Below are 27033 nucleotides of genomic sequence, written 5' to 3'. Positions count from 1 at the left end.
CGGCGAGCGCGCGCAGGCCTCAGCGGGGAGAGCCGCTGGCCCTGCAGGAGCCGTGCGGGAGGTGGGGGCAGCCCCAGCAAACGCCGCGCCCCGGCTCCTGCGGAGCAGCTTCGGCCCCCTGCAGACTGTAAGCGAGGAGAAGGCACCCCAGGCTGCACGAAGCGAGGACTCTCCGGGCCTTTCCTCCTCAGGCCTTCGCTGCAGACGCTCCGGGGCCTCCGGGCCGCTGCGGAGGCGCTGCCGGGGCCCGGCGGCGGCCCCGCCTCCCTCGCCCCGCTACCGTCTCCACGGCAACGCGGGCGCCGCCGAGGCGGAGCGCGGCCGCTGCGGAGCCGTCGGCGGGGGCCGCCGCCATGGAGGCCGGTGCCGAGCGAGTTTCCAGTCAGGCGGCGGCCGAGGGCGGCGCAGAGGAGGCGGCAGCGCCCGGCGACGGCAGCGGGCCTGGGGGCGGCGAGGTGCGCGGGCCGCGGGGAGCCGCCGTCGGGGAGCGCCCTGCCTGGCGCAACCGGCTGCAAGCGGGGCCCCCCGCCGCCGCCCCCCGGCCTGGGCCGGGCCGGGGAGCCGGGCCAGGCGGTGGGAGCGCGCCGTGCAGGGCTTTCTGCCTTCGTGTTCCCCACCGGTCCATTTGGCAAGGAGATGGGTCTCTGAAATGCAGGTTTTTCCTAGGCTTGCATCTCTCCTCTCGTCTCTGGTTTTGGGGCAAACTAGGCGGTTTCGCCTTATTTCTTAGTAAAGCGAGCGCTTTCCCAGCTCCCCTGCAACATCCGAGCACCTGCTCGGCCAGCGCGCTGGCCCTTGCTGCCCTTTGGGGGCATTCTGTTGCTCTGTGTTCAGGTTAATAATATATTTGCTGCTAAAATGCAAATCGGGACACAAGTTCCCAGATAACGTGCTTTTGCCCCCCTGCTTCGAAGGACTTGGTCTGCCCTCACGCTCAGGGTAAGCAGATGGCTGCCGTGATGCCGTTGCCGAGAGTCATTTGAGCGATAGCTCTTTCTCCAAGCAGAGTTTTGTCATTTGGAAGTAGGAATATTCTCTATGTGTGGAGGTTCTTTCCTTCTGTAATGAAAAAATTGATTTATAAGCATGTTAGCTAGGTGTTTTTCGTTTGGTTTTACTGGGTTTTATGTATTCGGCTGCTTGTTTTTTAGCAAAATACGTGTTTTCATGGCTATGCTGAATGCCCTGTTTTGTCGGATGCAAAATTTCCCAACCAAATGTTTATTGGGATACAGGTCTTTGTGAGAGGTGTTGAACACTTTGATAGGTCTTGGTTTAGCCTGCATCATTTGGCAGCATATCAACGATATGAACACTGAGACACATCTGCTAAAATAGTATGATCTTCCATCATGATTGCTACATGATGGAAGAGCTGCTGTGGCAACTGGTAAAATCTTGGTGGAGTTTTGAAGACAGTGACTACAGTGAAGTTGAGATTTTGCCTAGTCTTTCTTAACTGTATAACAGTTTCATCCTCAGTTTCCTGCACCTTGTTAGTGCTGCTCTGTTGCATTAAGGAGGCAATTAAAAATTCACTTATTTCTGTCCTCTGAACGGTATCATTCTTACTGTCCCTTCTCTTTGTGGTGGATTACAGAGATACACGGGACAGTTGTACATGGACCATTGCCATGGGAAAGGGATATGCTACTGGCCTGATGGTTCCAAATTCATTGGAGCGTTTTATCTCAGCCACGTAGAAGGCTATGGGACTTGGGAATGGAAGGACGGCAGAAAATTTCAGGTAACTGGAAAAATGTTGTGCTGTTACCATGATTTCCCTGCCTTTCAAAGTCAGCATGAGTACAGGAAAATTTGAGTGTTTTTTTTTTTTTTTTCAGGCAGCTCCATTAGTGTTTGGGTTGTTTAGAGCAAAAGTGTCATGCTTCAGTCTCCAGTAAGCTAGGTTGCTCTCTTGAACTACTCAACTTCTACTGTACACAACTTTTGCTTAGGGAAATATTGAAGGAGATAATGTGATACTGTCTGTCTAGAACTGAAAATCTGATGCCTAGAAGAGTTTCTTTTTCCAGTTTCTAATGTAGAAGTCTTCAGTATTTACTCCCCTTGCTAGATGAAGAACTCATTAGCTAGTCAGTACTCTCAACAGACATATTAAGAAGCCAGCAATATGAAACTGAAAAATACTGCATTTGAAGAGACTGTGGAGACAAAGAGCATTCTGGAGTATCGAGATAGCTAGTTGTCTCTTTTGTATCATTTCCAGGCCTGCTGCTACTAGTAGAAGCTAGAAAACTTGTTTTCTAAGAGTTTATAATTCTTTGTTTTCAAAGAAGAAGGAGGTGTATCTGAAAAGTGCCCAGCGTAGGGCAGCCCTCCCCTCATACTGATACATGGGTATCTCTGCAACAGGAAACAGTGCTTCATCAGATAATCCAAAAGATATAACAAAACAACATACAGCCTTTGCATTAAGTTGGCCAACAAGAACATAACATTCTTGCTGAATGTTGATAATGTGGCACTAATTATGGATTTCGGAGAACTTTAATTTGAATAGATCATGTATAATCTGAAACTAAGGGAAAAATAGAACACCCTCAGGTTATAATCAAACTTGAAATTTTATTCTTGCCAGTCATAGTGCTTTTTCCTGGTTCTTTATCTCCATAGCTAAACAGTTCAATGAGTGAAGCAGTTAATTTGTGTTCCAAATAGCTGTTTTGAGGTTGTGATAGCCTTGTGTGAATATGCCTTGAATCAGAATCCTGCTCAGGCTAAAATCTACGTGAAATTTCATCTAAACATAACATCCCAATGTAGTTAAATTTAGGGCCTTCCACTGTTCTTGTACTGGAAAAGTTAATGTGTTTGTCATTAAATGAATCAAACTGACTGTGAAGGCTTTGTAGTACAGAATGGCTTCAGCAGTTATTACTCTGCCAATAAGAAATGGACCAATAAGATGCAGGCAGAACAGTTGAGATAGAAACCAGACTTTAATTGTATAACTTGTTTGATCTCTGATTGATACTAACGAGCTTACTCGTTTCTTAAGGGGCTGTACAAATCTGATGAGCGATTTGGACCGGGAATTGAGAGCTATCCAGATGGCTGTCAGGATGTTGGCTTGTGGCTGAGGAATCATCTAATTAAACTATGTACTGAAGTACCTGGTTATTTTTCTGTCTCGGATCATCCAGAACACTTCAGATATGTTGATGCCAGTTCTCAAAGGAAGTATATTTCTGTTGAGGGGGACCCATTTCTCCGTAGCTATAAACGTCTCCCCTTTGATGACAAGAATATTTTGCCTGAAGGAGTTTTTGCCTATTCCCATAACACAGATCATCTTACTTTGACTTGCACCTTTCTGAAAGAGTGTGATGCTTCATATTTTCAGAATACCTCCAAGCTGCCTGAGGAAGAACCTTGGCCTGTTGCAAATGTAACCCCCTTACTGGTCAGAATGCAGATGCATGTTTATAAGCACAGGTAGCTGTTGATCATTTGTTTTTTATGTATGGATTTTTATAAATCATATCTATTATTTTCAAATATAAGTTGCATGATTGCAGCTGCTCTCCAAAAGTTTTTTTATAGTCTTGAGATGACAGGTTGCCAATGAGGAATTTTTTAAATGAAACAAACAATTTATGATACCAATGGTACCTTTCTGTGGTTGTCTTAACTCTTATTCTACTTCAAGGCTATAGAAAACATGCTGCAGCAAGTCTGCAGCTACTTGTAACTGCCCACTGAGCCTTAGGTTTATGTGTAGCTTGATACTTGTACATGGAGATGTTCTTTGGGCAGGCAGAGTATGTTTTGGTTTGCTTTGTTGCTGGGAACACGTGCCACATGTGTGTATTTTATAGCCATAGCTAAAGCTGGTTATATAAATCAAATACTAAACAGATATGAATGTGCATGCTAAATATTCTGTTTGTAGAAACACTTGGCAGTTAGATTTTGCTTTCTAATTTTATAGGTGTTGGATGGCTGGATATTTATGGACTCTTCTGTAGCCAAAATCTGTGTGCTGCTGCCAGCAGCCCCTAGACTAGTTTGCCTTTCTGCCTGTAATTTAAGCAAACTTATACTATCTGAAATAGTTCTTAAAATGATAGCTGTTCATATTTTTGCATCTTACCCAGCAGCATGTTTTGCTCTTGATGTGTTTTTTCTTTAATTGCATTAGCGGCCTAAGAGTACCTAGCTGCTTAAATGCATCAGTGCTTTTTTCTCCTTTGCTAGGTGCTGTGAAGCAGAGTTTACTTCAGACGTCAACTTCATTCTCAGTGGAGTCCGCAGTACTTATGGGCCTCCAGGCCCCAAAGAACTTGCCTCAGAGCAGTTAATTCAGAAAGCGGCAAAAGGAGACTTTGATGGGGTCTATACGATTCTGAGGGATGAGCTTGCTCATCCGGACGTAGCAGACAAACATGGATACACAGCACTTGCTGCTGCCGCTGTAAGACTCTGAGAATGACTCTTTACCATATGATGAGAAATTCCTGGTGTAGTAGCCTGGATTAGATTTTTCTCTTGTTCCATTACATAGTAAGTGTGAAGGGAATGTTCAGTAAACAACAAAAGAGCAGGTGTGGCATGAGGAATATCTGTAATGAATGGTATCATGCCAAACCCCACAGTAAATAATAATCTACAAAAAGAAGCACTTCAGTAAACATTAGAGATTATTTCAGCTGTCAAGTTTGTTTTCCGTTTGTGATTATGCAGTGGACTAGATCTGCGTTCTTGGGTATGACCCTGTCCTTATTACTGTTTTTTTCTTGTCCAGTCGTAATCACATTCAGACAGGGTTATTTTGTTTTTGCTGGCAAGGGGTGGTGGTTAGAAACTGTGCATGCATGACTTGCTGTAGGGGAGGATGACCTCCCCTTTTCTTTGTGCCCTTTTCAGCTACCTGAATAGCTGGCATTCATTGTAAAGTCCAGCAAAATTTAGATAATAATTTAGGGCGCTATATTTCCCCTACAGTCATCTCAATCACTTTTAGCCTCTTTCTGTGTGTGAATCCTCACTGAGTTCCTGTGAAATCTGGTAGAAATTGTTATAAAAAAGAGAGGAAGGTCAGGGATATACTTGAGGATGCTCCAAGGTACACATTCTGAACCCCGTAAGACATGGTTCAGTATCGCGTTTTTATTGTGTGGCAAATATAAACCTGAATTAGTTCAACAGTGTTGGCTGTCACTACTTTCAAACTGCTGCCTATTCTTTCCATGTAGAAATCTGCAAGTGCGTGAGTGTATGTGCAAGTACAGATGTTTACAAAATAAAATAACATCCTGAAGCATTTTCTCCTCTACAGGTTAATTCCCACAACGATATTGTCAATCTTCTTCTCGATAGTGGAGCTGATGTGAATAAGTGTAGTGATGAAGGATTATCTGCTCTCTCCATGTGCTTTATTCTGTATTATCCAGCAGAATCTTTTAAGGGTAATATTGCTGAGAGGAACTTGCACAGCTGCAAGGTTGGTTTATTTCTAATCTAAAATGTCAGAATCATGATATATTCTCGTCTCAAGCTGTAAGTTTACTTTTCGGAATTACTTTACTGTGTTGACTCCCTAGGAAAAAGCCAGAACTTTTGTGCATCTTGCACTCTGAGGATGCAGAGTATTCTCTGCTCTCACTACTAAGTCCTACTTCAAATGACCAAGCTCCAGTGCAGAAACAAGCTTACTCTGCAGTTGAAATAGGGCACTGTATTAATAGCACAGATGTGAGGCCACGTCTGCTAGGTATTTAAGACAGTGAAGATGCAGCGGGCAACTGGTGGGAATTACGAAAGCATCCCAGCAGGACAAGAGGATTTAGGTGGTTCCGATAGCACAGAGTCCTGCTGGCATGGTTGAAGTGTCAAGCAAGAAGCAATTCAACTGTCAGAGGAGTCTCTTGACCCTTAGGGAGTGTTTACAAAGGAAGACTCATGACCCTAGGCTTCCTCCTGCCGAAAAGAGAAGTACCTGCTTTAAATTGTCCTGTGGAGGAGCATGATACATATTTTGTAAGAGTACAAACCATGCAGTGGGGAAGGAGATGATAACAAGGGTGAAGCAGAGGGTCAGGAATCTCCAAACAGTCTGAGAAGATAGAAGGAATCAAAGAGGGGCCTAGGCAGGTAGGGACTGTGTGGTAGAAATGTAAGGATGTTGCTGAGGCTGTCAGAAGAGGCTACACAGGTCTAAATGCCCTCAAGAAACTTGTTGGAAATGAACTACAGAATAGTTTTTGGTTGCTGTAAAATACCTGTTCAAGTTCCAAGAGTATGTTTAAGTGGTGGCCCGTTACCAAAGTTGCAAGACTTCTGTGGGAAGGAAAGAAAGAGAGAGAGAGAGATGTATACAAAGCAGATGCTCAGAGATTCACAGAAAATCAGTGTGAAACTATTACTTCTCATTTTGGAGTGAGAAAAGGAAATTAGGAATAAACAGGATTTGTTTCTGTCACGGTCTCTAAGATTCAGAAAGGAAAATGTGCTTTGCTTTCTCTTTTCCTCTGAGTTGAATACGAATCCAGAAGATTTGGAAACAGTGGTCTTGGAGGTCCTAGTTCTACATTCTCGTGCAAAATAATGCAGGTTGAAAATCTGTAAGAGTCTTGTAAGCATGTTTTACTCACAAAGGAAATTGAGCAAGAAAATGTTCAGTTATTTGGTTTATTTAAAAAAAAACTTAGTTACAAATTACTTCTAAATGATTTCCCTATCTGTTGTTAACTGAATTCCATTATTATTACATGCTCTTGTATTACTGTTATTACTTGTATTATTGTTCTGATGACTGAATATGCTGACTCACCCATTGAAAGTGTGGTTTTTCATTTTTGTAACTACTTTCTTTTATTTTTTTAATCTTCAAGCAGAATGAACAATCAGAACCGTCAGAAACAGCTAATGTGTCTGAAGGCGTAATCTCAGAGTAAGTCTCACTTATGCCCTATGAATGGGAGACAGAGTCTCCTAAGTCTCTTTGAACATAGAAGGCAACAATTAGTATTTCACATATTTCACAGAAGGGTGCAGCTATTGCAGGAAAAGCTAGTCAGATGTCAGTATAATTTTGTTTGCTTAACTATAGAAATCTTGTGTTCATATCAGTAGAAGCCACTCGTTTATATGCTCTGTTATAATTCAGGTTGGCAGAGTGTGAAGAGTGAAGCTGGAAAGTGTAGTTCAAGCTAAGGACCTCATGCTTGAACAAGACAAGCTTTCCTGATTGCATACTTTGCAGCTTGTCACAGTCTGCTATGCACACCTGCAGTGTAGTGTGGATATGAGGAAAGATAAGAATATATTCAGCTTACTCTTTGAAGTTTTGACTACATTTGACCGTGCTGGTTGTTTTCTACAGGTGTCTGTTTAGCCGCGTGGCCTGAAATGTAGTCTTTTTGTCTTGCTTTTATGGATCCCCCAAAGGGCCACATCTTGCCTTTTGTTTTGCCTCCAGAGCAGTCCCCAAAGATGATGAAATTTTTGTCTTGGGTTTTATGCCAGCGTAGGTCACTTTGACGTCTTAGAATTCCCACAATGAAAATTCCCTGTTGGCCTTCTTGCCCTTCATCCCTTGCATTTGGCTTTTGTGGCACATCTTGCCACCTCCCTTGCTTCTCTCATGAATATTGTGTGTGCGTTGCATGTTTTTCATTGGAATATAAAGATGCACTGAATGTAGGGCTTGTGAGTAAAAATGAGTTAATGCCATGTGAGAAAAGAGGAGCCTCTGCCCAGATCACTATGTGGTAGAGTTTCTGGGTGATATCCAAGGACTGTTTGCTTTTTTTGATGGTGTTAGGTTTCTTTTTTAGGGGTGTGCATGTGTATTTTGCCTCCATGGAAATACAGATGGAATCATCAGCCTGCTGAAATACACTGTCCTAGTCCAGCATAGCTCTTGTTCCAGCTTTGGTTAAGGGAAACACAGAAAAAGTATCTCTGTTTTCTTGGGATGGATGAATGAAGTATGATAGAGGAAAGAACCTTCCAAACAGTCTTAGATGACAGGAAGGAGGAGTCAGTCTGTTTCTGTCATTAAACAAGTCTCACACTAAACGTTTAGAAGTGACACATGAGTGAATAGTGGAGATGCAGGGAACCTTACTTTGCCTATCCATTCCCATGCAACCCGAAGGAACTGCTTTTAAGTGCTGCCTTTTTAGTTTGGAGGGGTGAGATGTCCTCTTCAGGTAATAATATTGTTGCCTGGGTGGAGCACGGCAGTTGTTGTGACACTGCTCTAAAGAATGAAGTCTTGTCTCTGCCAAATGCCATTTTTAATGTCTGCACCTGGGAGTCATCTTAGTTCACCATCATTTAGAGGTTTTTTGCAAGATGCTAATGAGTGATTCTGGTATTTTCCATGTCAACTTTAGACAGCAGAAGAGATGGGCAACAATCCAGCTGCTGCTTCACCGAGGTGCAGATCCCAATGCATGCTGGATACCAGCACCCCTTCTCTTCCTTGCCGTTAAAGCTGCAGATGCAGAAGCAGTGAAACTCCTCTTAGAAAGGGGAGCCAGGACTGATGTGCGGCTTCCATCCAAGGTTTTATTGCATTATAATTGATAATGATGTAGGATTCTAGATGAGTGCAGCAGCTTCTGTGTCCTGCTGTAAAATCTGCAAGTAAGAACCAGGTTTAGAACGGACAAAAAGCTGTTTAAAGTGATTATCCTGTTCAAAGAACTATTTTATAGAAAGAACTCAAAGCTCCTTATTCCCTGAGTTTTCCTTCCTCATTATGTTTTCTTGTTGCCAAGCCCATGCATGACTGGGGAATGCTTGTGAAGCTGCTCCTCAAGTTGGTAACAGCTGTTGTGATTTTGGTACGTTGTGTATCTGGTACCTTGAGCTTTCCACTGTCCCGTAACTCAGTTTGTAGGTTCATGGTGGCTGAAAGTGAGACACAGTATGTGGGAAGAAGAAGCTGGGATTATTCTGTTGAAAATATTTGGTACTGTTTTAAGTTGCGATAAACAGGAGTCTTAATGCTATGTTTCTTTTTTCAGTTTGGGGGTCTAACCCCTCTCCACATAGCTGTATCTATTCCTGGGGAGGAAGGAGTCCAGATAACACAGTACCTCCTGCATTCTGCACCAGATCTTGATGCAAGGGCAGAAGATGGAAATGAGGTATATGGTCCAGACCAGGTATGTTGCTTTGTGAGCTCAGCTTCTTGCAGCTCTTGAAGGCTGCACAATACATAAGCAGGGAGTTGAGCTTCCTGCCTGCTTGATTTCCGTGAAATTTTTGCATCCTATTGGAATAACTATGGTCCTTTAAAAAAAAAAAAAAAAGCCACTGAAGGTTTGTATTATTGGGTTACAGTAAACACATCCATGTGTTTTGATGCCCCAGAACATTTTTGCTGTCATGCCTCGTTTAAGGCAGAGGTTAAAAGTCTCTTGTGGGCAGTCTAGTATAAATGCCTGAAGGTATAATGAGAGCAGTGAACATAGGACCACTGTCAGAAACAGACACATGATGGGACCTGCTTGTTTCATCTCCATGGAGCCTGCCTACTTGTTTTTGTTTTGTTTTGTTTTCCTTGAACACAGACTCTTTCTGCTGGATTCCTGCAGCATTCACTGTGCCCCCAGAGTTACAGAAAGATAGCTCTGCAGTAAACTTTTTTGGTAGTACAGAACTTTTTGGTTAGGGTTGCCATTTTTTATGATAATTGTCTACTTGTGATGGAGTTATACCAGCGAAAAGTGCTCTTTTTGGCATTTGTTAGCTGAGGAATTACTTTACGTTATAGTACTTAAATCATTTCACAGAATTACAAAACAGTTGAGAGTTTGGAAGGGACCTCTGAAGATCGTCTGGTCCAAAACCCCAGCTCAAAGGAGGGTCAATGAGAGCAAGTTGCTCAGGACCTTGTCCAGTTGGGCTTTGAATATCTCCAGGAATGGAGACTCCATGGCATCTCTGGGCAACCTCTTCCCGTGTTTGATCACCCTCAAAGGGAAAAAAGATTTTTATTATGTTTAAGTGGAATTTCCTGTCTTTCAATTCCTGCCCATTGCTTCTTGTCCTGCCACTGGGTGCCACTGAGAAGAGTAAGGCTCCAGCTTGTTTACTCCCTCCCATCAGGTATTTATACACATTGATAAGATCCCCCTGGGCCTTCTCAGAGCTAAACAATCCCAGATCTCTCAGCCTCTCCTTGCACGAGAGATGCTCCAGTTCCTTAATCCTCTTTGTGGTCCTTTGCTGGACTTGCTCCAGGGGAGTCCAGAACTAGACACACAGATGTGGTCTGACCTGGGCTGAACAGAGGGGAAGGATCACCTCCATTGACCTGCTGGCAACGCTCTTTCTAATGCTGCCCACGATGCTGTTGGCCTGCTTTGCTGCAAAGGCACGTTACTGGTCATGTTCAGCTTGTCCACCAGGACCCCCAGGTCCTTTTCTGCAGAGCTACTTTCCAGTAGGTCAGCCCCCAGCATATACTAGTGCCTGGGGTTATTCCTCCCCAGGGGCAGGACTCTGCACTTCCCTTTGCTGAACTTCATGAGGTTCCCCTCTGCCCATCTGTCCAGTCTCTCGAGGTCCCTCTGAATGGCAGTGCAGCCCTCTGGTGTATCAGCCACTCCTCCCAGTTTGGGATCATCAGCAAACTTGCTGAGGGTGCACTCTATCCCTTCATCCAGGTCAATTAGTAAACAGTAGTAAACAACTTAACCAGTATTGTCCTTGTATTGACCCCTGTAGGTGCATCACTGGTGACTGGCCCTCAGCTGAACTTCATGCCACTGATCATAACCCTTTGAATCCGGTAGTTCAGCTAGTTTTCAGTCCTCACTGTCCATTTATGTAAGCCATACTTTAGGAGCTTGTCTATGCAGACGTTGTGGGAAAAAGTTTTGACAGCCTTACTGACATCAAGGTAAATGACATCCACTGCTCTCCCATCTTTCACCAAACTGGTCATCTCCTTGTAGAAGGCTATCAAGTTGTTCAGGCTCGATTTCCCCTTTGTAAATCCAAGCTGACGACTCCCATTCACTTTCTTTTCCTTAGTATTTTTGGAAATGGCTTCTCAGAGGATGTGCTTCATCACCTTCCCAGGGATTGAAATGAGGCTGACGTACTTGTAATTCTGCAGATCCTCCTTCTTGCCCTTCCCGAATATAGGAGTGACATTTGCTTTCTGCAGATCCTCCTTCTTGCCCTTCCCGAATATAGGAGTGACATTTGCTTTCTTCCAGTCCTCAGGAACCTCACCTGGTTGCCATGACATTTCAAAGATAATTGAGTGACCTTGCAATGACATTGATGGGCTCCCTGACATCCCATCAGGTCCTAGTCACTTGAAAAATGAGTTGGCTTGTGTAACAGGAAAGATAAGATTTGTCTTGTCAAGACAGTGGCTAAGGTGAATGTCTGTTTGCAGTCCAGGGAGGTTTAGATAGCTTCTTCAGTTTGTATTGCAGTACTTTCTCCTTTAGTAGCAATCAGGATGACTTGGTACCTATTTGCAAACAGTATGCAGTTATAAAATGCCCAGATGCAGTGCAGGCTATATTACTTTCTGACATACCATTTTTTATTTTTTTATATTGGTCTGGTAAGCCTATATTCATGCACCTTAAATGAATGACATGTGAATGAACTTGAGTGAAGACCCTTTTTGCCTGATAGCTTGCTTCTTTCTTCCCACCCCTCACTGTATCATTTGGCCCAGTAAAAGTTATTAAATTCTGTCTGTAAAATTTTCCTTCCCTGGATTCCTCCAGTGGAATCAAATTTCTTAATGTGCAGTGCTGAAGATGATTTAGGCAGATGGAATCTGAATGTAAAGAAGGAAGTAGAAAAAGGGTGGCCATTGTTTTGGTGAGGCTGAACAAGTCTCGTCCATGATTGACATCCAGAGCAATGGGTGACCAAGCAGTTTATTTTCTTCTGTTTGTCTCTGAGCTATGTTACAAATGTTCACATAATTTCACTTAGGTTCCTCTGCCTCAAACCAGAGAAACCCAGTTGTCCCGTGGTGTCACTGTGCACCTGAAGAATGAAACAGGACCACCAAAAGGGTACTTCTCCTCCTATTTTGGTCCTGTTCCAGAAGAAGGTGGAAGGAGTGCATTGCATATTGCATGCGAAAGAGAGGATAACTGTGAGGTAAGAGCATGGCATCCGAGGTTCTGCTCATAGAGAGTACTTATAAGCTAAACTCCCCAAATGACATATCTGGGGAATGAATACTTTTCATCCCTCTGTAAGGAGCTGATTGAATTCCCAGGATAAACTCCTTACCTTGTGAATTATTAGTGTTGTACTGATTAAAAACCCATTAGCACTTGAGAAAAAAATATTTCTTAAGTCTTTAGAATTCTGTTTAACACAGGAAATTCCTCTGCTTAAGTTTCCATTAGTGACTTGGCCATTAAGTTTTACTATTCACGAGGCCAATTTGAAGCTGGACAGTCTGAGTTTTCTCATGTGCTAACCTTTGAGCATTTGGGTTTTTACCGTAGTAACATTCTTCTAGCAGATTTACGAGGTGTGCACTTGGAGGAAGGAGAGGTTTTTGAGAGAGGAGATGTACTTCTTCAGAGGCAAGCTTACATATACCCTTTGGCAGCAGGGTTAATGAGATTTGGTAATCTGATGAAGAGGTTTATGCATAACACTACCATGCTTGGGGTTCTTAGCCATGAGAAAATGGAGGTATATTTTTGCTATAGGATCATAGCTTAGGTGAAAGGCTTGGACGTGTTTTATGCTGCTCATTTTGTTCATTATTGTTACATATATATTATATTTAAAAGTTCACATTATTATGATCTAATTCCACCTTTTTCTGCACCTGCCTACACAGCATGCCAGAGATGTTATCCGCCTCCTTTTAATGCATAAGGCAAATCCAAACACACTGTGGAGTGGCCATTCACCACTTTCCTTAGCAATCGCCAGTGGGAATGATTTGGTGAGCATCTTTGAGTTCCTCTTTACGCGTGTTGTACTCCTCCATTTGTCTCTGCCTTCTCTGATGACAGGCAGACTTGGGTAACTAGTTATGTTTGCCATAATTCATTCCCAGTGAAAGTACTAAATTTGCTTTTCCTTCAAACCTGTGGATGTTGCATGAGCTGAACTAGAGGAGCCGTGTAGTATGACAGTGATAGCTAGAAATATTTGGTAAGATTCAGAAGGGTATAGCATTCAGAGAAGAGTATCCATTTTTATGAATCACAAGAACATGCAGTTCTCTTACAGGCTACCTCCCCACTCAAATCATCCCAGCCAAATGTTAAAACACTTTGCTTCTGGATATAAGAAAAAAAATGTAGCTCTTTGAGGGTAAGGAGTATGCTTTTCTAGGAAAAGATCAGTGATCACACTTGGAAAGGATCTGGGCATTACGGGGCTCAGCACTCCACAGAGGAGGCTTACAGCTCACACAGTAGAGTGCAATATGTGAAGTCAGCACCTACCTTCCCTGAGCAGGGAATGGCCTCCCTTCTGCTCAGACAAGGCCCTTAAGAGTGGGTCCACAGCAGCCAGCATGCTGCGAGAGAAAGTGTACCAGCAAAACAGGTAATGGTGACAAAGTGGTGTGTCTGCAGTGCTCTGCTCCTCTTGGAATACAGCTCCAGGCTCCTGGTTCATCTTCTTTGTGGAAAACAAGGGAGGAGAGTGAGGGGGTAAGAGTTGCACCCAGGCTGCCCACTAAGCTCAGCCGTTGTGCAGGCAACCAGCCAGCACAAGGCCAGGGGAAGAACAATTGGAAGGGAGCAAGCGTGACTGTGTAGCCTAGTGGTTCAGGTAATAAGCTGATAGGGGCAGGGTTTGGGTCTAATTTCTGTTTCTCGGGTTACTTTCTCCTGTGTAAAAGCACGCTAATAATTCAGTCAGGCATTGTCTTGGAAATGCAGATGTGAACAAAGCAAGGGGAAGCCACTTTCAGTGTTACTGATGAAATCAAAATTTTACCTCTTGTTCTGTCACTGCAAGTTTTATACTGTGTGTTAGGATTAATGGTAGATCATAATGGAAAAGATCTACTGTGTATTGTTACTTTCTAGCTATATTTATTTCAGTAGAAAGTTATCAGTCATCTGGATACAATATAATAGGGAGCTACAGGATGGACTGCGGAAGTAGATACAGTAGAAATGGATGCAGCCAAATACAGTAGAAAATAGATTCTGTATCAAATGTTTGAACCAGAACATTTTTCCTTATGTTATCTTTGTTTCTTTTAAAAGACAATTTAGGTATTTTTCTGGAAAAAGGAGTTTACTGCATCTTTGATTTGTTTGTACAGAAAAGATGAAATTTCAGGACTTCCCACGGAATGGAAAGTCCCATATCCAACACATTCTACTGCTTCTCCTGCCCCTCTCAGAGGCTAACATTCAATGGAGTGATGATCTAATAGACCATAAATGTTCAACCTCTCTAATCCTTATCTTTATGGTAAAACATAGGTGGTTTTAGTATATTTTATGAAACCTACCCTATAGCATCTTGGTCTGGCTGGGGTATCGCTTTTCTGCTGTGGAACTGTCAAAATGCATCTCCAGCAATTATCTGTTGCATTTGCAGGCAGTGGTCGAACTCCTCAAACATGGGGCTGATCCAAATCTGCCATTAAGCAGAGCAGTAAGAAGTGCCCTCTGTACAGCTGTCAGTACCACATATGAACAGAAGAGAACAAAAGCACAGAGGATTGCTTTGGTGAGAGAAATGTGGGGTTTTTTTTGTTGTTTTTAACTTCAGGAAAAGCAGTAATTTTTATCAGGTGTGTTGAGTTCCATTTCTCTTTAATGGGCAAGCTGATTTTTTTTTTTTTTTTTTTTTTGCAGAACAATTCATTTGTGTCTCTTCCCAATGCTATTTGTTTGTCTCCTAAGGAATAGAGGTTTTGTAAGGAAATTCGTTTTCATGTTTGAGTGAAGGTGATGGCAACCTCCTTGTGTAGAAGAGGAAACACTGCATTTAAAGCAGATGGGGGGTTGCCCATGGCCCTGTCAGATCTGACTGTTACCTTGTTTGTAAACACAGCTGGCATCCACATGAAGAAAGATGCATTGCATTTGATTGTGCTATATAAAGTAGTTGATAAAGTGCACTTTCTCACCTATGATGAGCTCAATGGAAGCATTTGGCCTTGTGAAAACTGGACATTTTTCCCTCGTCCCATAAAGCACAGAGCTGACCTCATTGAGAATGGAGGGGAGGAAAACTGCAGTTGAGGAGCACTAGGAGAGGAGGTGATTTCTCCAGCCGGGTTCTGTTCTACCCCGCGTCACTAGTTGTCCGTGCTTCATCTGTTGCTGCAAGATTAGGTTGTGAGATATCCAGAAACAAATAGCAAATGCCTCCAAGGAGGTTTTATTTACAAAACACATGTAGATTTAACAGTCCATCAACGGCTCTCCAGTGGCAGAAGAAATGCACAATTTGGTACACAGAGTAGCCACACAAATCGAGGTTAAGCTCTGATATTCAGCCCTGTCTCTAACTGTGGCATGGACACAGTATAGTTAGAAAGCTGGATGTCAAATGTTTTGCTTTCTTTTTTCAGGTTGATAAGCTGCTTGAAGCTGGCGCGGATATCCTTGCACCAGTTACTCTTAGGGAAGGACAGCAAAAAGCAGTGGGAACAGCTGTCGACTATGCCTATTTTGAATATTTTCAGGTATGACTTCAGTTCCCGTAACTGAAGATACCGTGTTCTTTGCATTCATCAGAACAAACAGCCTTTTGTGTCCTTAGGATTTGTCTAGGGCCTTCTTCAGAAGCTTTCACTGAAAATTTACTTTTCCCTTCATTTGTCTTGAGACTCATTTCATTTGCTGCCAAACTTATAACCACCCGAAGACTGAATACCTCTAGTAGTTTTGCCTGTGAAGGCAATCCTTGTTGTCACATTTTATAGTAAGATTCTGTTCATAATTGGTTTGTAAAGAGTTAGCTGTAATTCTACATCCAGCCATTAAAAACGGAAGTAACGTGCGTTTCCATGAGGCTACAATCAAAACAGGAAAAGCTGTTATGAGATATATATATGTATAGTAGATAATAAATTTAGGTATGTTATAAGCTATGATAATAAATTACTGATCAGTCAAACTTCAAAATAAAGGGTTAACCACTTATTAAAGTCATCCTTAATCATTATTTAACCCCTTATAAAAAGAATCTTCCTATGAAGTATAACTAAGAATTTTCTGCCCAGTTTTTTTTTTGGGGGGGGGGCGGGGGATGTATTTGTTTAAAAAAAATTTTGAAATGGTCTGCGATGCTGTAACAGTTTCTAATTAGAAATGAATCTGCCTTTGGGTCATATAAGTAACTTTTTTTGGTAGCTTTATTGTGAATAAGAAAGTTTACATGACAAAGAATCTTTGTTTCTTAGCAGCGTCAGAGATTAAGTGGTTTGGTTCTTGAGAGAATCATTTGTTGAATAATGCAAAAAATAGATAGAGAATTACTTAATATATTAAACTAGGAAACTGCAGGGATGGGAAGGAAAGCCAAGTTATACTGCAGATTGCTTGCCTCTGGGACATAAACAGTAGATGTTCTGAAAAGAACAAAAGTAATGGTGAGTCTTGGGCACCTTGCAGTAGAGCAGCCACATTCAAGCTACTTGAGAAAGTGCAACATGGTACCTCCATTCCTAAGGTGGGGTACAGCTCATTGCTACTACAGTCCTGTGACTGTGGGATCCATCACTGCATCTCACTGGCAGAGCAGCCTACTTGGAGCTAATGTGGTTTTCTGCATCCCGCTGCAGTGTTCCGTGTAGATAGTAAAATTGTTATTCTTTGGCTTGCAATCGCAACTGATCCTCAAATAGGAAATGCAATTTAAACAATTAGCAGTTGTAATCACTGGCCAGCCTTGGTCAGCATACTCCAGGTATCTTACTTCTTTCCTGTCTTGCTCTGGTCTGCCTTAGGCTTTTGCATCTTGGGTTTAATATGCTCCTTGCTGGCACTAATAGGGAGCAGTGTGGGAAACAGAGAAACTTAATAGTGGCCAAACAGTGCCCTCTAGCAGTCTTTCCATTTTCAGGAAGCTTTCCTGTGTTGCCAGAAGTGCTGGGAGAGGAGGAGAGCCCTGCAAAATGACGGCAGCTTCTCCCTTGAAGAAAAATTGTTTTAGTTAACTTGTTGAGCACTCACTGAACAGATAATCGGAACAACTAGACTGTTTAATATGGACATCTCCTGTGCCAGGATTAAGCAGGGATGATACTGTGCTTTTAGACTGGTTTGACTTGAAACACTTACTTGTTAGATTTGTTCTCCCATACATTAGCGTATTAACTCCTGGTGTGTTGCAGGATAGGAGAATTGCTCACACACCATACCATGTACTGACAGCATCTGAGCGGGAGATTTTTCAAAAACGCCAATCACTGATGGAACACATTACTGGGAAGCTCCGTGAGCGTGTCATCCTGAAAGAGAAAGAATGGAATCAGGAAGAGCTGCGAAGATCCAAGAAATGTTAGTTCAAGCTTAAGGGTGGCACTGCCTGGTGTGGAGAGGAAATTTACTGTTATTAGTTCCAGTATTGTTGTCTGAAAGGATAGCTCTTTCTCAAAACCAGTCCTACATAAGCAGTGAGGAGATGTAGGGGTTCTACAAACGTTAAAGAGAATGAACAAGTCACTGTGAAGGAAATTTTGAATATAGGCTTAGTGCCTATGCACTGCTTCCTCGTGAATTCCTATACAAGATCTGTTACCACGTGTTATGGAGTAATTGAGTGAGCTTGTTCCTCTTTCACAGATGGACCTTTGAATTGCTTTGTATTTGGTGCAGGTAGCAGTGTGCATTCAATGGTGACTGTGGACAGCTAGCATATGTCCATTCCCCGTGGTAACTTGCTCCCAGGTCCTTTCCTGGGATTCCCACTGTATTAATGCTCTTCTACTCCTAGAGTGGTGACAATAAATATGTAAATTAAGGTCATTTGAATGACTTCCTGAGTAGTGCTCAAATACGTGGTGAAGCCAGGCTTAGACTCTAGATCTCCCAATACCACTATAATCTGAAAAATGTTTCATATATTCACTGTGAAAAATATCCAAATGAGGAGTAGAAGGCAATGTTACCTAGAACTATTATGTCTCACATTTTTCATAATCTTACTTTCAAGAAGGATGTTGTTTTAGTGTGTCTGATACACATCATCATATTGATTATGTTTGCCCAGTTGATCAACAACTGTCCTGTGGCTAAGCAGAGTTTTAAGGAAAGGTGTCTTGTGACTAGTATTCTAATTCTCAGATCCTAAGTAGGAATGCTGATTTTTTTTCCCCCCTTCTTTATGTTGGTGTAGTGGATTCAAATATTCGTACATCTGCTTCAAAGAAGAAATCGGGGAGCCATCATGCGAAAGAAGTGAGGTAGGTGGAAGACACTGCATGCAAGTGTTGACTGTTCTTAGCCAAAAATATTATGTCCTGTTTTTTCCTCACCAGGCTTAATGTCACCCTACCATGTTTTTTCTTTTCTAATTGTTTCCTCTTTAGTGTGTCCAGTCTTGTCAGCTACAGACAGCTTCTTCCTCTGTTCTGATCACATCATTCCTTTTCAGCTTCAGACTCTGCCAGGAGAGTCTGCATAATATTCAGTCTTCTCGTGATAAGCAGTGTGGCCTGGTATCTTAAGCTAATTCATGACATCAGTGGCTTAGGGTAGCTTACAAATACTAAGAAATGGACACAGACAAGTTTTGTGGCTTGCATTTCTGGTCTCTAAATCAGGAAAGACTTCTAGAGTTTGAACATTAGTCTTGGAATTGTAGCATTCTCAGCGGTTTGAGTTACGGAGGAAATAGTTGGCTCAAGGATACTGTACTCTGTCATCAGTTTCTTCTGAGCAAGGCACTCTCATCATCCTGAACTTTGTCTCAGTATTTGAATCAAGTGAGAATTTGAATCATGGTCAGGAACTGAGGCACTTTTCGCGGGCATAAGTTGTGAGGTAGTATTTCTGCTGAACCAAAATGGATCAACAGTAGCATAAGATGCAGAAATAGCCGGAAGAATGTAAACCAAGAACTAAAATGAAATCTGGAAGGTTAAAGCAGCACACAAACGTTTTACAAATAGATGTTAGGGATGACTTGCAGGCAGAGATGAGATCTCAGTGAAAATTGCTAGCCATTTCCTTTGCCAGAATTGTGCAAGTTTTGTTTTCTCAATTAGTTTCAACAGCTGCCTGTCTGGTCACTATAGCCCAAGAATGGGAATTTCGCATAAACTTCCAAGTGCAAGACTTGTATCATGTTCTCAACATACAGCCCTAGGCAAATATGCAAGGTTATGATTTGTAATTGGACAGGCCTTTAAATTTACAGCCAAAGGAGACAGCAACTGGTAGACAACTTATTATTTCAGGGATCCTGCCACTCTCTCCTGAAACTCTTTCCCTGCAAAGGCCTGATTCTACCCAAGCTCCTTGTTTGCCACCCTCTGTTCTTGGCTCCATGGAAGGATGGGAACAATTTACCAGCTTATCTGTACAGTAACTGGAGTTCCTTGATATCATTGTTCCTATTTAGCTGTGGCTTATCCTCTGCTGACTACCACTGTGCCCACACTGTAGCTATCCTCTCATAGAACATTTGTTACTCTCAGGGAACTGATCCTTGGTCTTTTTCTCTTCTGGGGACTCTGCAGAAAAGTTGCTGCAGTTTCCAATTCAAGTTGGATGAATTGTTTTTGTAAAGACCTCTGTTGGACTGTGGCTGTGCTTTGACTGGATACTGACAGGAGTTGTCTGGGTCATTGCCTGCTACCTCCCTTAGCAAGGCATTTAATGGAATCCATGTCACATGACTAGAATGCTACAAAATCTGATTTGGTGTTAAGTGTAATGCATCCAGTGTTGCCTCTGATGCCTCTTAGCTCTTTAAAATTATACTAACACATGAATGAATCTATTGCATGAAATCACCTTTGGCTTTATGTTGTGGTCAAATTTCATAAGTGCAGAACAATTTGGCTCAGACCACATTAGGGAAATCGGTGCTGTAAGGGATTCTTAAATGCTCTGAAAAGGATATAGGTACATAGGCCAATTTGCACTTAGTAACATTCTACTTCCCAGTCCCACTGAAAATCTTTGCCTAAGCACTCTTTGCTGCTTCTTCCAGCTTTGCTGTGTTGCAGGGACCTGGCTGTAGCCCTGTTTGCCTCTGCAATATTCCAGTAGGTTCTGTCAGTTTTTTTAAGTCTGCCTGCTTGGCTTTATTTCTGGCCGCATATTGTCTGCCCTGCCTGCCAGTTTGAAAGTGAATACCTCCAGACTCGGTTGTTACGAGCAAACTGAAGCACACCATGCACTAGGATGCAGATGTTGATTTGGTAAAGGCTTGGGAGTGTTCCTCACTAGGACGTTTGACTTTTCTAGGGGCTGGTGTGCAGCCCGGTCCCCAAATACTCCTAGGATAAGCTGCAGGGTCTCCTGTTTCTTTATCCGTGAATATTACGACATTTATATTTCTATATTGTGAGCCATTTTGATATAATTTTACTGTGATGAACAAACGTTGTCAGACTAAGAAAAAACTTCAAACAAACAATATTGTGCTTTTTTTTTATAACTGCCTTTGTTCTAGGACACCGTTTTTTAAATACTGCTATCAGTGCGGACGTTCTGTTGGTGTTCAGCTGACATCTTGCATTCATTGCCATGAAATCTTCACTTGCAGTGAAGCTTGCAGAAGGAAATCCTGGAAGGAGCGGCATAGGCATGAGTGTTCGGGATTGCTGGGTAGGTCTGACAGTCACTAGTATGTGTGTACAGTTGTTTGTGCATGTTTTACTGAGCTGGAATGTCTTCCTTGTAATGGCTCAGTAAAATGTGTTTTGGTTACAATTTAAACAAAAAAAATTCAGTTATTCCCTTGAATAGCTGTGTCTGTAAAACCATCAGCTTTAAGAGAGCTACTAATGTGTCATTACAGTCAGTTTCAAGAGAGAAGAATCTTTCAGGTGAGCACAGAACAAAAGGAAGATGCTCCTGAAGACTAATGTTCATTACTGAAATCATAAATATACAACTTTCCAAGCTGAAGAACCTCAATACATCTAACAAGCTAGGAGGAACGGGGCTTTCAGTACAAACTTTACCTCTATCTGCATATTAGAATAGAAATCTACGAGATTTCTGACCTTTGTGCATTGAATCATTGATACCACCCTACTGTGGTTCAGGTAAACTGCAGCATTTGTCATTGACAAAAAAAAGGACATTATACACGTTATACACATGCACACACTACACAGCAGTAGAAGACTGGCATAGTGGATTTATACAAGAAATTAAAGTGCTGTCACCATATGAGATGCTCGCATATGAGCCACAATGAGGAATCTGAAATGTGAAGATAAATAAGGAACTGCTGCCATTCTGAGGCTGATCTGTCTTTTAGTGGCTGTCCAGCCACTAAAAAGTCGGTCCAGGATGGGTCTTTTAAATCTGGGTACTTGTAAAACCTGTGAAGGGAGTGAGGCCTGTCCAACTGGAGATGATTTATATGAAGCATACATGCTTATCAGTATGGGTTCTAAACATCTTCTAGCGGTTTTCCCAAGATAAGATATCAGTGGTGTACTTCCCAGATCATATGGGAATAAATGAAACTGTTCTTAATAACGGGAGATTTCCCTTGCACCTTAATCAAGTGCTTTTTCTTCTTCCTGTTCCTTTCATAAAGTTTTGTTACACTCCTGCATGTAATTAAAGCTTTTGAGTTTCACTCTTTTCTGGAAGCTACCTTTCACCCACTTACACACTTCTGCTTTTACAGCATTTGATGTATGAGAACTGCAACACGTGTATACAGAACACTCTGTTTTTACTACTATTTTTTCATATGTTTGGGATGGAAATGGGAACAGACTTAGAAAGGGAAGTCCTGAAGACTGTGAATCGGAACCACTAGAAAACAATAAAAATGATCTGGGGGAATGGTAGAGGCTTCTGGGAAAACGGCACGGTGCATGCCACAGAAGGGTAACCAACCAGCTTGAGTTCAGTCAGACTCTGTCTTTAAGCACACAGTGTGTTGCTGACTGTCCTGCACCCTGACAGGCATGCTGACTTCTCTAAGCAACCATCATGGGCCAGTCAAAGCAGGACACTGGAATGGAGACAAAGTAGCAGCCACTCCAGTCAGCTTAATTTTTGCATCATCCTCAAAGTGATAGAGAAGAATAATGAAGTGATAATAAAAAAACATGTTCGGAGCAGAATGTGCCTTGATAGATGCTGCAGAAGCAGCAAATAAAGCTGAAGGGCACAGGTCAGATCTGATAAATTATAGCCCAACCCACAGACAGCAGAGATTTTACCACTTTAATGGCAATATATTGCTTATTTATGTTAAAAGATTTGACTTGAGAAAAGATTAGGAATTTTCCTAAAATATGAAAGGATCAGATATCTGATAAAACTCCTAGACCAATGAGGCATTTGAGCTTGTTTGACTAATGAAATCAATATATACATACCTTCCAGTGAAAATGTCTTTGCTCACAAGGTGTTCCTTAGTCAAATTGTTTTCAATGGTTAATCCATTCTGGAACTACTGACAGATGAAAGAATCCTTGATGTGTGTATTTCAAGTCATGCTATTTATTTTCTTGAAACCAAAATGAAAGACTGAGCTTCTAAAGATAGAGCCTGGCAGAAGCACTTACTGCTTAAATGGCATTGTCCTTCCCTTTTGCTTTTGAACATCTGAGCAACTCAGTAGTTAGAGCTTGGGTGAGTGAGGTGTTGAGTCTTCACTGCTGAATTGTGACTGTTAACAGCTGCCATCCATATCTTCCTCTTCAAAACTCTTCCTGTTTTCTGGAGTTCCAGTTCCTCACCTTTGTTTACATGAACAAAAAAAAAAAAAAGAAAAAAGAAAACTGACATTGAAGAAAATGGTTATTTAAAATTAATGGAAAGCTTTTGTTCTTAAAAAAAGTTATGATGGACTGTTTGAACTGTTTTGTTGGAGCAGCTTCTCTTGGACGCCATCTCCAAGCATATGAACCCTGCCAGACCATCTGGTGACCAGTTATGCAAAACAGGGGCGTCCTTGGCTGCAAGGGATGCACCAAAATAACACAGTTAAAAGTTCACTGGCTAATGATAACTATACAGCCCATGTGCACATTCTTGCTACAGATGGAAGGCAATGGTGGAGAATACGTGGGAAGAGAAGGAAATAATGGGAAATAGAGAATGATAGGGAATATACTGGGAATAGATGGGAATGATGGGGGAAATTAGGGAGTAGAAATGATGGGGAACAGATGGAATAATAGGAAATTGCAGGGAATAGATGCAGAATAGAAGGGGGTATAGTAAGGAATAGCTAGGAATAGAAAGAAATTATGAGGAATAGTTCTGAATAGATGGGAATGACAGGGAGTAGAAGAGAATGATACACAATGCAGGGACTAGAAAGAAATTGAACACCTAAGGGAGCAGAAAGACAGAAAAGCATACAGAAAGGCGATAGAAGGAATGGAAGGAGATAGAAAGGACAGGCCCAGTTTAGACATGTTGTATCTGTGAAGTGCGAATGGTCATTATCATATCACAGAGTAACAGATTGATAGTTTTGGCCTTCTGTCAGCCTGGGGACACTTGAAATGGTGACCTAGATGCTACACACTGGAACCATCTCTGTCAGCAGACTTAATATGTTTTTGAAAGTATTTTGAAGGAGATGTAGAAAAACAGTCCTGAATATACTGTGAAGTATAGCAGCTACACACTACACACTGGTTTGGTAGATAGACTTTAGTGGTGGATAGACCACTTCCAGTCCATCAGTTAAAAAAGACTTTTCCAGAGAGCAGGGACTGCAAGAACTTGCTAGTGTACTCTTTACCTCTACTTTTCCCATCAAAAATAACATCCAGAAGAGCCTTCCAACACTGTTTAAATGCCCTATAATGTTTTGGTTGTGGGTTTTTTCCTAAGTGTCAAAGCTCAGAAAGCTGGTCAAGTCATTCCAGCTAAACAGTGCTAACAACAGAGCCCTGAAATGCTGTCAGGCTCCTTTGTTGAAGAAAAAATGATCAAACAAACCTGAAAACCCACAGAATAGTTTATAAAGATCAGATTCTTATTTTTACTCTTTAAATATAAAAGTATTAAATCTTTGTAAATTTCTGACCTGTATAAAGTATTCTCCAACTACTGGGGTTTTTTGGTAAATATGTTAAGTAATTCCCCCGCCTCTTCAGCAGCTTTCTCACACTAATGCATGTATTTCTGTAGAAGTGTATAATCCCTTTTAATTGTTCATAATATCTTGTCTACTGTGTATTCCACAGTGTCTTTCCATATTGTTTTATTGCTGCTCAAGATGATCTAGTATCTAAATCTATGGCCAAGACAGTCTGAGCTTGAGGGAAGGTCAATTAATATGTTTCATTTGGTGTGGGGATGACAGATTAGATTTCTGATCTGTTATCTGTCCAAAAGCTGTGTTAAGTTTCTGCAATGATTACAGCTGGCAGAATACGCAAGCTTATTTAGACTAGGGATTTATATCATGACTAGTAAAGGCACATGGTTATTCCTGTATTAACCAAATGTTTACTTGATTTAAAAAAAAATCTGTGTGGAGGGCCTTTAATAGAGGTCCAGTTTCTTGGGAACTTCCACTGCAGCTCCTATAAAGCTGTTGGAGATAAATGGAGTGAGAAACAACTGTTTCTAGAGCTGCTTCTAAGCAAAAACAGAGCTCTAAAAGCTCTTTTTTTAATTAACCCCAAGGTATGTATTATATAAGTACCATCAGAAGGTTATCCAGATAATCTGTGAAACATTTTTTTAAACTGCTGAATCTGTTCTTGGCATCTTTTATGCCCTGTATCTATTCAGAAGGCATAGCAGTAAATTTAAGAGGCCTTACTGTCTCTCTTCAGTCTTCTCACTGCTCCTCCTTAGTTCCTGGTTTTTGGCAGTTCTGGGTGACACCCTTTCAAGCACAGTTGTGTCGTCCTCTTGAAGCTGTGCATATGCCTGTTGTGTTGCATTCAGTGGAGCAGTACAGAAGCTCTGTGACCGAACCGTCAGGGCACTGTTATGTAATGTACAATTTAAGTCCGTTTTTCAGCATAAAGTCAGCAGTACAGCTAGGAAACATTTTTCAGAATTCGTGGAACAAGTGTGAGTGTGTTCATGTACCAAGATTTTTTCTTGGTAATAAACTTTTTTTTTTAACCAGTGTCTTCCTTCTTTTTTAATTTTAAGGTGCCAGGGATTTTTAGGGGAGGTGTGGGGGTTGTTTTATTTCTTTTTCCTCTCCCATGGTTGTCTTTCATCGAAAATGACCTGAAATTCCCCAACTCAGATCAGTTTGAGCAGTTCAGTCTGTTACTCTGAGAACCTCTAAACTTCCCCTCACCCCACCTTTTCAGGACCTTTCCTTTTCAGTTCCTTTCTCTTTTCTCTTTACTTTTTCTCCCTCGTCCTCTTCCTCTTGACTTGATGGCAGTGTAATTAGCATTTATTTTGTGCCCTAGGAGAAAAACTCTCAATGGTTAATTGAGTCCTGAAGTAACTAATAGTCAGCTTTAACCACAGTATTAAGACACTCTTAAATGTATTTACAAGAAGAAACAAGTATCCCTTACACTCCTGTATGTGGTCATTGTTGTCTAGGAAGTTATAGGTAGGTAAGTAGGTAGCCACTGCTGTCCAAGATAGAGTTGGTCTGTCTGTTGACATCACACTTGATAAACTGAGCCACAATAGGAACATTTTAAGTCTTGTACCTATATCTAGTTTATTGTTCCTAGGAAAACAAAGGTCACCTACACAAATATGGTGGTTTATTTTGCAGAGAAGAGTAGAGGTCAAGCACCTCTGGATGCAAGCAGTGCGGCATGCAAAAAGGATGCCATTGGCAAAAAGGGGGAAAAAAGAAGAGAAAGATGAAAGGCGAAAGAGAAGAAAAAGTAAAGTTAGGAAGGGTGGAAGACAGCATCACAGGAAGGATGACTAACTTGTTTCAAGTCACACCTACTATTGTATGGGCAACATTTTTATAGGATTGTATACATTCTGCCTTGTACTCCACTTCTAGTGAGGTTAAAAATGACCTAATCTGACAAGTTTTGAGAAACTAAAGCCAAAGTCTTTCCAAGATGCTACATATGAGCTAAAGGACAGGTAATTCTACTAGATTCATTGAAACCAACCTGGGAATGGGGGGTACATACAAGTTAGGTATTAAGTAGATATATTTACTATTAAAAATGTATCAAACTCCCCATTGGTTTTACTGGTCTAATGCAATGTATATTTATTTTTAAACCAGTATGGCCCATAATTGAACTTCATTACATATATTCCCTCCCGTGGGGGACGGAGGGCCCATCTGCAAAACAGACTTGCTGTCTAGGGAGGTTCGCTGCTTGCTGGGGGCTCAGATCTGGGATGCTGTAGAGAGGTTGCTGAGGCTTGTCCAGTCCTTGGACTATTACCCCTTTCTGCTCATTCACATGCAAACTGATGATCCTATCAGGAGTCTTTGAATGTACCAAGAGTGACTACATGGCTCTGGGGGGGGGGAGGAGTGAGGTCATGGGGGGCTAGGTGGTTTTCTCCTTGATACTACTGGTGAAGGGAAGAGGCTTAAGGAGGAGTGGATGGATCCTGACATTCAGCACCTGGTTATGCAGCTGTGTTGATGACAGGGATTTGGCTTTGAAACCACAGGACCCTTTTTGAGAATTGAGGACTGATAAGACGAGATGGAATCCACCTGCAAAGATGTTTTTCATTTTTGCCAACAGACTGACCAACCTGGTGAGAAAACTAGGAAAGATGGGGGAGGGAGATGACAACCCACAGTCAAGTGGGAAAGTGCTGGACTGGGTTGGCAAGCAAAAGCTGCAGGGTGGTGTAGATGAGAATCCTCAAAATTAACAGAACAGGGCAGAATGAGGTTCACCCCAAGTGCACACACATAAGTAAGAAAGTACAAAAAGGACAGCATTGCGGGGGAAGCTCTTATCCTTTTCCTGGGAAGTAGGTTGAACTG

At 41.9% G+C, this 27033-nt stretch overlaps 1 pseudogene; it reads left to right on the top strand.

The window, feature by feature from the left end:
* Positions 1-353: 353 nt before the first annotated feature.
* Positions 354-26324, top strand: LOC135330412 (ankyrin repeat and MYND domain-containing protein 1-like; annotated as a pseudogene).
* Positions 26325-27033: the final 709 nt, after the last annotated feature.

Source organism: Dromaius novaehollandiae, chromosome 20 (assembly GCF_036370855.1).
Source record: "Dromaius novaehollandiae isolate bDroNov1 chromosome 20, bDroNov1.hap1, whole genome shotgun sequence".
In the NCBI taxonomy this organism is placed as follows: Eukaryota; Metazoa; Chordata; class Aves; order Casuariiformes; family Dromaiidae; genus Dromaius; species Dromaius novaehollandiae.
This window is presented reverse-complemented; position numbering and strand designations above follow the sequence as displayed.